This window comes from Parambassis ranga, unplaced genomic scaffold (assembly GCF_900634625.1).
Source record: "Parambassis ranga unplaced genomic scaffold, fParRan2.1 scaffold_127_arrow_ctg1, whole genome shotgun sequence".
Taxonomy (NCBI): domain Eukaryota; kingdom Metazoa; phylum Chordata; class Actinopteri; family Ambassidae; genus Parambassis; species Parambassis ranga.
In genome coordinates, this window is record NW_021144705.1 from 26,718 (window position 1) to 35,226 (window position 8,509).

General features: G+C 41.0%; 1 long non-coding RNA gene across 1 annotated transcript; it reads left to right on the plus strand.

Moving 5' to 3' along the window:
• Positions 1–1,730: 1,730 nt before the first annotated feature.
• On the plus strand, positions 1,731–2,459 carry LOC114429391 (uncharacterized). The gene is made up of 3 exons (XR_003669688.1): positions 1,731–1,793; positions 1,879–2,054; positions 2,410–2,459. It is a non-coding gene; the product is annotated as an uncharacterized LOC114429391 (long non-coding RNA).
• The last annotated feature ends 6,050 nt before the right edge of the window (positions 2,460–8,509 follow it).

The window sequence follows — 8,509 nt, forward strand, 5'->3', positions numbered from 1 at the left end:
ATGAACAAGCGCGGGGCATTCTGGGTGATTTGTCTCTTGTTTTTTTCTCTTGTCTTGTCACTCAATTTCAAAGCAGGATGAACAGTGTAGTGAAGAGCAGACTGAACCAGGACACACCATAATGTACAGTTTACACCATTACCTAACAACAATGAGGTGGTTAAACACTGTATTGATGACTGGTCGATTAAATATTTATCATCTATATTTTTATGAGCATTTGTATTTTGTTAAATTCACTTTTTAATTAATATTTGTTTACCATATTATAAAATAGGCTCATTTCATATAGTATCTCTCATGTGTTAATTTCATACGGAGCACCTTGAAGGCCGCTGCCTGACAGCCTGAGAGCAGGGCCTGATTGTCCCGTGTTCCTTAGCAACGGTTGCTAACAACACTTCAGACAGCTGCCGCTGCGGTGTACTGGTGTCCTGCAAAGCTTCGGTGGGTTCCCAAGCGTACAGCTGGTCAGATAAACTTTATTTATTCTTACACAGCACAACACACACATTTCACACACCTGATATAGTTTAGCTAAGTACGAGCAAGCTAAATATTTGATGTCTTCTGTAACACCGTTAGCATTTTGGTTATTTTGATGACCTGTGTATTTAAAATTAGATTTCAATATCTTAAATAGACTAAATAGGAAACGTGACAGAGGACAATGATATTTCCATTAAGACATTCGTTCATGTTTTCTTGTTTAAAGATTTGGCTGCATTTGGTGTAAACATGTCTCGAAGAAGGTCGTCCTCGAGCACAGGTGGCACAGGTGATGTGTGTTTTTTGTTTTTAAATCTTGTAATTATTATCAGTTGTATTGTTGTTTGGTTGAAATATCTGTAATGTTAAATAACGTTTTTAAACAGAGTTAGAGAAAGCCAAACTTGAGGACCTGCAGAGACGAGTGAGGACCATGGAGAGAGAGAATGAGGCCTACAACCGCAAGACCCAGAGACAAATCTACAAACAAGAGTGAGCGCACTTACCATACTGTAACTCACACACTGTATTTGTGTGTGTGTGTCTGTTGTATATCTGATCACATGTTGACTTGGATGAAGGCAGGAGATTGAGAATCTGCTGAAGGAGCAGGAGGAGCTCCGTGAAAAGCTCAGCGCGTGTAAGAGGCGCAAAGAGATGAAGACTGAGGACATCCAGCGTCTTCAGAAGCTGCTCCAGCATAACCATGCTTTGGATGAAGAGCTAGAGAGAGAGAGGCAAAAACAAAAGGACTTGCAGAGAAAGGTCTGACTGTATATCGTGTATGTATTTCATCATTTCATGTTGATTCATATTTTTTACTTTTGACTTTAATGCGGGCAGATTTCAAACCTGGAGTCCGAGATGATGGAAGCGAGAAGAGGAGCTGTCAGTCTCTGTGTTAGGTCAGAGGTACAGAGCACTCAGAAATCTGTGGAAGGAGAGCTGCACAGAGTGAGTCATCAAACTCATTGCTACAGCATAAACAAACAAAACAAAGCCATTCTGTTGTTTACTTTATGTTCATCTCTGTCCAGGCCACCACTAAACTCAATGAGCAGTTAGCAAAAAACAGCCATCTGAAGGAGAAGCTGCAGAGTCTTCTTAATGAGCGTCACCATTTCCAGCAGCAACACAACAAGCTGAACAAGGTTACAACTCTTATCATATCATCACCATGGGCACATTGTTGATTTCTCCTTCAACACTTTATTAGCAGATATATTTGTATCGCAGGAACTGCAGGAACTCCACAAGAAGAACGCAGAAGTTACCAACCAGATCAGCGCTGCTAACGAAGAAAGGTGAGCTCCTGAGACAGCCAGTTGTGTTAAATGGAAGGAAACCTCTGAGATGTTGCAGCTCATATCTGGAACTGGTATACATAAGGGTGGAGGCTCAGTCCAAGCTGACCGTGCTGAGGGAGACAGCGGAGAAGGAACACGCTCACTTTAACGCTGAGATGAAGGAACTGGAGCGGGTTATTGCACAGCAGAGCAGCCTGAAGAACTTCATGAGCGTCAAGGGCAGCGAGAGGAGCGACCACAAAATGGGAACCAGGCAATGTAAGAGGCAGGCGGCCCGCATGATGTTGTAGCTAATGTGTCTAAAGTTTTAGCAGTGCTAACAGTTCCAATAATTGTATCATTCATTTTTCATCAATGCAAAAAGCCACAGCGGAAAAGGACAAAAGTACAAACAACATGTGTTTCTCAGTAGAATTCATGTAGCAGGCAATAATGTTGCACATACAATACAGTTACACATTTGTGTGTCCTTGTGTCATTGTGAATACAGGCACTAAGACTAAAGAGAATAATGAATGATAAACATAACATTGTGATGCTAATGCTAACCCTGCTGATGAAGATGAGACTGGCGCCTCACTGATGTGAATCTGATGTGTTTTGTGTTTCTCAGTGTCAGAGCTGAAGGAGCAGAGGAGGGGGGACTCACAGGACGTGTCTCTGGACGTTCTGGAGGACATGTTTAGGAAACTTCAGACTGTGACAGGAGAGGACAACCTGGACCTGCTGGTGACCAGGTTCATCCAGGGTGAGTCTCATATTCTGCACACAGTTTATGTCAGGATTATAATCCTCTTGCATTTGTACATGAGTACATTCAGACCCCGTTCAGTCTTGTGTAATCAATCAGAACAGCACAAAAATCCAGTTAAAGCTGGATTAGATAGATCCACCTCACAGAGGTGGATTGAGCTGGGTTTGCTAAAATCTGGCTAAGGTCTGAACACGAATGTGGCTAGCGACATCAGACTTCTGGGTTCATGGGGACAGTATCTGGGTCACGCCATGTGTAAAACATCCACTGAACTACCAAAGATTGAACTACCAGATTTGATCCCGCTCTAGCTAGACCAACTTTCTCCAGTCAGAAGGGGGTCTCATTAAATGGAAACACACTGTATCTCCCTGCTGTATTATGTATTGTATTGTTTCCCCCTGTAGGTGAGGAGGAGAACTTTGCTCTCTTCAATTTGGTGAACGAGCAAAACAAAGAGATTGATGTATTAAAGAATGAAATTAGCCAGGTGAGTTTGATTTGAAGGTCTCACACATTACAATGAACCTGTTGATGAAGATTCTCAGTCATCCGGGTCATTTTTATTCAGTTGGTTAAAGCAAAGCTACTGGACCTGTAGAAATTCTACAAGTCCAGTTGCCTTGCTGCAACCTTCTGAATTACATTGAAGACAGTGGTTTGCTGGGTCATTTATTTATGTATTTGTGCTGTGAATGAGTTTAGATCCAAACAAACATGGAGCAGGCTGAAGCCAAAGGTCGGCAGCAGGAGCAGGATTATGACTCTCGGCTAAGAGACGTCCAGGAGAGATTAAAGGAGGCCGAGTCTCAGGCAGAGGATTATGAAGACCAAGCCACCATCATCAGCAAAGTCCTGGAACAGATTAAAACAGGTTTTTTTCACAACCTTGTGACTTCCAGCTGTTAAATCGAGTCATCAGTTAGAACATTGATACTCGAATACTTGATATTCCTCCCTCTCACAGGAGTAAACAGCACCTTCTCCAGCCTAGAGTGTGACCGCTCACTGATTGATGACATGGTGGGCTCCTCCACAAGCGTCACCGACAACAACATCATGTCCTACCTGGGTTTAGTAGAACAGAAGACAGATGAGCTGCTCACCATCCAAGCGTTCCTCAGATCTAAAGTCTGCTACCGCTGCTTGTGTTTTCTCACTAATATTTGTACATGTTTTCATTTCTGAACCTGAAATACAGTTTGTTTCTATAATATTTATCATTCTTACAGGATGCAGAAAAGGACTCTGATCCAGACGAATTCACTTTGGTTCAAGATCCAGAAGGTGCTGCTGTCAACAGGTCAGACTTTAGATCACTTCATTCTGACAGCTTCATGTTTGTCAGTAAATGATGTAAAAGTTGATGGCTGTGTCTGTGTTGACTCATCAGTGAGTGTGATGCAGAGGAGTCTTCCGATGAGGAATATTGAAGGGGGTGAGTTCAAACAAAGTTCCTCTCCGAAGTTAGTGTGAGATCATGTTCATCATTTGTTTGTGTTTATCTGGAAGTAATTTGTATGTTTTTTTGGTTCCTCCCAACAGACAGCAACAAAAGCCAGTCTGCAGAACAAGGGAAGTCAGAGGACACGTCCACCTGAGGAAGGCCTGGATGGATGTTTCTTATCCATGTCAACATAAGTTTGAGTTCAAATAAACAAAGTAGCCTATGCATGTAACAGAGTTCGAGTATTAAGTACATTAGATCCCAAAAATCTGAGGTGCACTCTAAACTACACTCTAAAATTCCGATGTATCAGAAACTCACTTACATAGAAGGATCTGAAAAGTTTTGAATGCTGTGATTTTGTCACATTTCTTCAATTGTTCTCATGCTGCTCACAAGCCACCAGTACATCCGTGGAACCTCTGGAAACCTCTGGTGACGAGCCATCGAACTCCTGGATAGGAAGACACAGCAGTTCCACCACTGTCAAATACTTGCTAAACATAAGATCCTAATTGAAAACATGATTACAGTGGTATGCAAAAGTTTGGGCACCCCTATCATTTCATGATAATTTGCTCTACCTTCCTAAGAGAAGATCACAGCGACGAGGTTTGTTTCCTCCAGAGATGCAGACATCTGAGTGTTTTCCAGATTGACATCCTTAGAGTAGAGATTTATTATAATAAAATTTAATGTAAAAAATGTAATGTGCAAAAGTGTTGGCACCCTTTTTATCACATTCATTTCAAGACCTGTAGGGGTTTATAAAGCAGGTTGAAGCACAAAACTGCTTTGATTAGCTTGTTAGATCTTCAGTTACAAAGACAGCTGGAATCAATCATGAAAAAGCTGTTTAACATAGGTAACTGCTGCTGTACTTGTCCTAGGTTCTTTCTTAGAGAGTAGACACATGGGGGCCTCTAAACAGCTCTCCGCTGACCTAAAACAAAGATAATTCATTATCATGAATTAGGAGAAGGGTACCAGAAATGATGTGAAAGGTCTGGACTGTCTGTCTCCACTCCCAGAAATGTAGTGCAGGAATGGAAGAGCACAGGAGTAGCCACTGTAAAGGATGATATGTGGTAGGCACAAATAAAGATAAGACTGAACTCCATGAGAAGAACTTATTGCCTACATTTTGGTGGAGCCTGAACCCCCTTAAGAGCAACAGAGGCAAGAAAAATTCCCTTTTAACAGGAAGAAACCTTGAACAGGACCCGGCTCATAAGGAAGAACCTTCCTGCTGACAGTCGGCCGGGTGGAGGAGAAGAAGAGGGAGACAGGACAGAGAGGATGAAGGAGAGAGAGAGAGAGAGAGAGAGAGGAGCAAACATGCACAGACATCATACATTACCCAGATAGCAAACCTTTTGGCTGTGGCTTGGCATACATCTGGCATTTTTTGGTTGTGTTTTGGCACAGCATAAAGGCTTTGGCCAAACTTTGGCATGGTTATGGATTACCATAAAAGACACGAGTTATGGCATATGTCTGGTTTGCCAAAACCCTGGCATTTGGCTTCATTGTGGTGTGGTTATGGCTTACCTTAATACATCAAAAGGCGCCAACGGTATTCCATCATATGGCTGAGTTATGGCATATGTCAAGTCAACCCAAAGATTGTGTAAAGAGCGGGACAGCATCGTGACGTATTCGGGTTGCATTTTGGCATCTTTCTGGCAAGCCAAAAGACTGACCGATGCTACTAGCGTATCTCTTCATGATACCGTGACGAGAGGGGCATGGAGCAGAATTTCAACGGCAGGAATTTCCGGATTCGTTCGACCCCGTTGCCAGCAACGTTGAACGTTGGAAAAGATAGACCCAGTTTGAGTAAGTTGAGTAAGTTTTGTACATTTATTTTGAAGTGTAAACTGTTTGTTGCTAATATCCGTGTTGATCGATAAAATGATTTATTATATATATACGTGTACACAATATAGTAGACAGCAGGGTGGTAGTTGGGGTGAGAGAGGAGGATGCAGAGGATAGTGGTGATGATTGACTGTGGCAACCCCTAAGGGAACAGCTGAACAGAGATGAAGAAGGATGATTCAATCCTATTCAATACTGTCTTTACATATTATTTACATAATATGTGTATTTCAATATGTATGCAATTACAGATAATAATAATTGTTATTATTTTCACAGCCAACAAGAGGGAAGAGAAGAGGAAAGTGAGGTTCCAGGCCCATCTGGGCTCAACACTGAGGCATCACCTCTCCTTGTTGTTATTTTTATTTTCTTTACCTAATATTTGGTTGGACTTTCATTAATGTACATTAGTTATTAGTTATTATAATAAAAACTACTCTATTTGGAGACAAAATCAATTCTATTGATTTTACACTGTGCATAATGGTAGAAGTTGATGAAGTGCAAGGTAAATTCATACCCAAAAGCTCCAGTAGATGGCAATAGACTAGTGAAATGGATATAAATTGTATTTTCCAGCCAGTTTCCACTGGAAATGAGTAAGCTAGCTATAGCTATAGTAACCTATTTGGCAATGTGGTGCCAAATTGTGCCAAACTGAGTGTCCGCCTGGTGATATCCTTACTAAAACCTTTGTGAAGGCTTTGCTCTTTGTTCAAATTCTATCAAATTTGGTATATTTGTAGCCAATGAATAGCTGAATGTGATCAATGGCATCTGTGTACATAGAATCATTGTTAGCATAATGTTTTCCTCTGTCAAATAGGAAAAAAACTCAGGCGAGGATAAAATTGTTACATTTCTCCTGTAGTTTTTTCTAATTTACTCAATTACCTACTGTCACAATGTCTTATGTACGCAAGCAAGCTAACGGCTAACACCAGTCAAACATGCATGCCTAAATACCACTAAATACCACTACACAGAGAGCACAATGCCGAACGTTTGCTTCATTGTCTTTTTTCAGAAGTAAGGGGTTCTATCACACTGAAGGGCACACTTAAAGCCCATATAAAGAAAACCAAGACATTTAAACTGTCGACTGAGATTTGTTTATTGTTATTTCTAGTACAGCTTATACATACGCGACATCGCAACAAAACCGGTCTTGTTCTGTCAGAAAGTGTCAAAAGAGAGTGAATAAAATTGTCAAAAACATGTTACTGGCTACCAAAAGAGTGCAGTCTTATCGCTGCAATTCAAAAGTTATCTCTCTTCTTCTCCTCCTCTCATCCTGCTGCTCCAAATGTTTACACACAGGCACAAAGATGGCTCGTTGTAAAGCCCCGGCCCTAAGCTTTCGATTGATACCTCGTTTGACCAATAGAAAGAGCTACAGCCAATCCCAACGAACGGGGATTGGCTGTTTGTCCCCCTATCACACGAGTCTACTTGCTTACATGCTAAATCTGATCCAATGAGTGTGTAGTGTGTGGAGCCCATCAATAACGCGATAACCGAGAGGCGTTAAATGACAAACAGAAAAGTAGGAAAAAAGAAGGAAAAGTTTGCAAACAGTAAATAAAATGTTTATATAGATTAGATGAGTTGTGTTGACGTGATTATAGTTATTAAATGTAGTGTTTTTCTTCTCTCTCTCTCTCTCTGTTTTCAGTGCAGAATGGCTTGCAATCAGTGGCGAAACACTCGCAAAAGAGCCATTAGAAGAGTTAATGCCACCCTCGATTCCTTGGAACCCTTATCTGGCAATTTTGAGACAGAGTTAGCTCAGGACAATGATGTCGAAAACTCATCTGTCAGTTCTCAATTGTGTGATGTAGACATGACTGAAGAGGGTGTTAGAAATGAAATTGAACATGATGAAAGTTCTGATGATGACAGTGTTTCCCATTCCAACCTAGAATCTGATTTATCAGACTGGGCAGTTCGGTTTCATATATCTTTAGCTGCTCTCTCAGCACTTCTCTCCATACTCAGGTTTTATCATCCTTTCCTTCCAAAGGATGGCCGGTCTTTGCTAAAAACAAAAACAAATTACGATCTGGAAAATGTAGCCGGTGGTTCTTTCTACTATTTTGGAGTCATAAATTCATTTACTAAGATTTTTGAAAAATTATCAAGCAAAGTTCCGGATAGACACTTGTTTAAATTACAGTTAAATATTGATGGGTTACCACTTTTTAAAAGTTCCTGTGTTCAGTTCTGGCCAATTTTGGGCATGTTACAGGATCTAGATTGTTTAAAAAGACCTGTATTGATTGGGCTGTTCTGTGGTCAATCCAAACCAACTTCCTTGGCAGAATATTTGGCGGCTCTTGTTAGTGAGCTAAAAAAGTGTGCAGATGGATTTGTCATAGCTGGAAAGACATATTTTATCAAAATAAGTTCAGTCATATGTGATGCTCCAGCTAGAGCTTACATTAAAGCCATCAAATCTCACACTGGTTATTCTGGATGTGACAAATGTGTTCAGTCAGGTGTTTACAAAAACCACTGTATGACTTTCCCAGATATGCATGCTGTTTGTAGAACTGATGAGCATTTCCAAAGTTGTAGGGATGAAGATCATCATCAGGGACACTCACCTTTTTCTGAGTTGAGTATTGG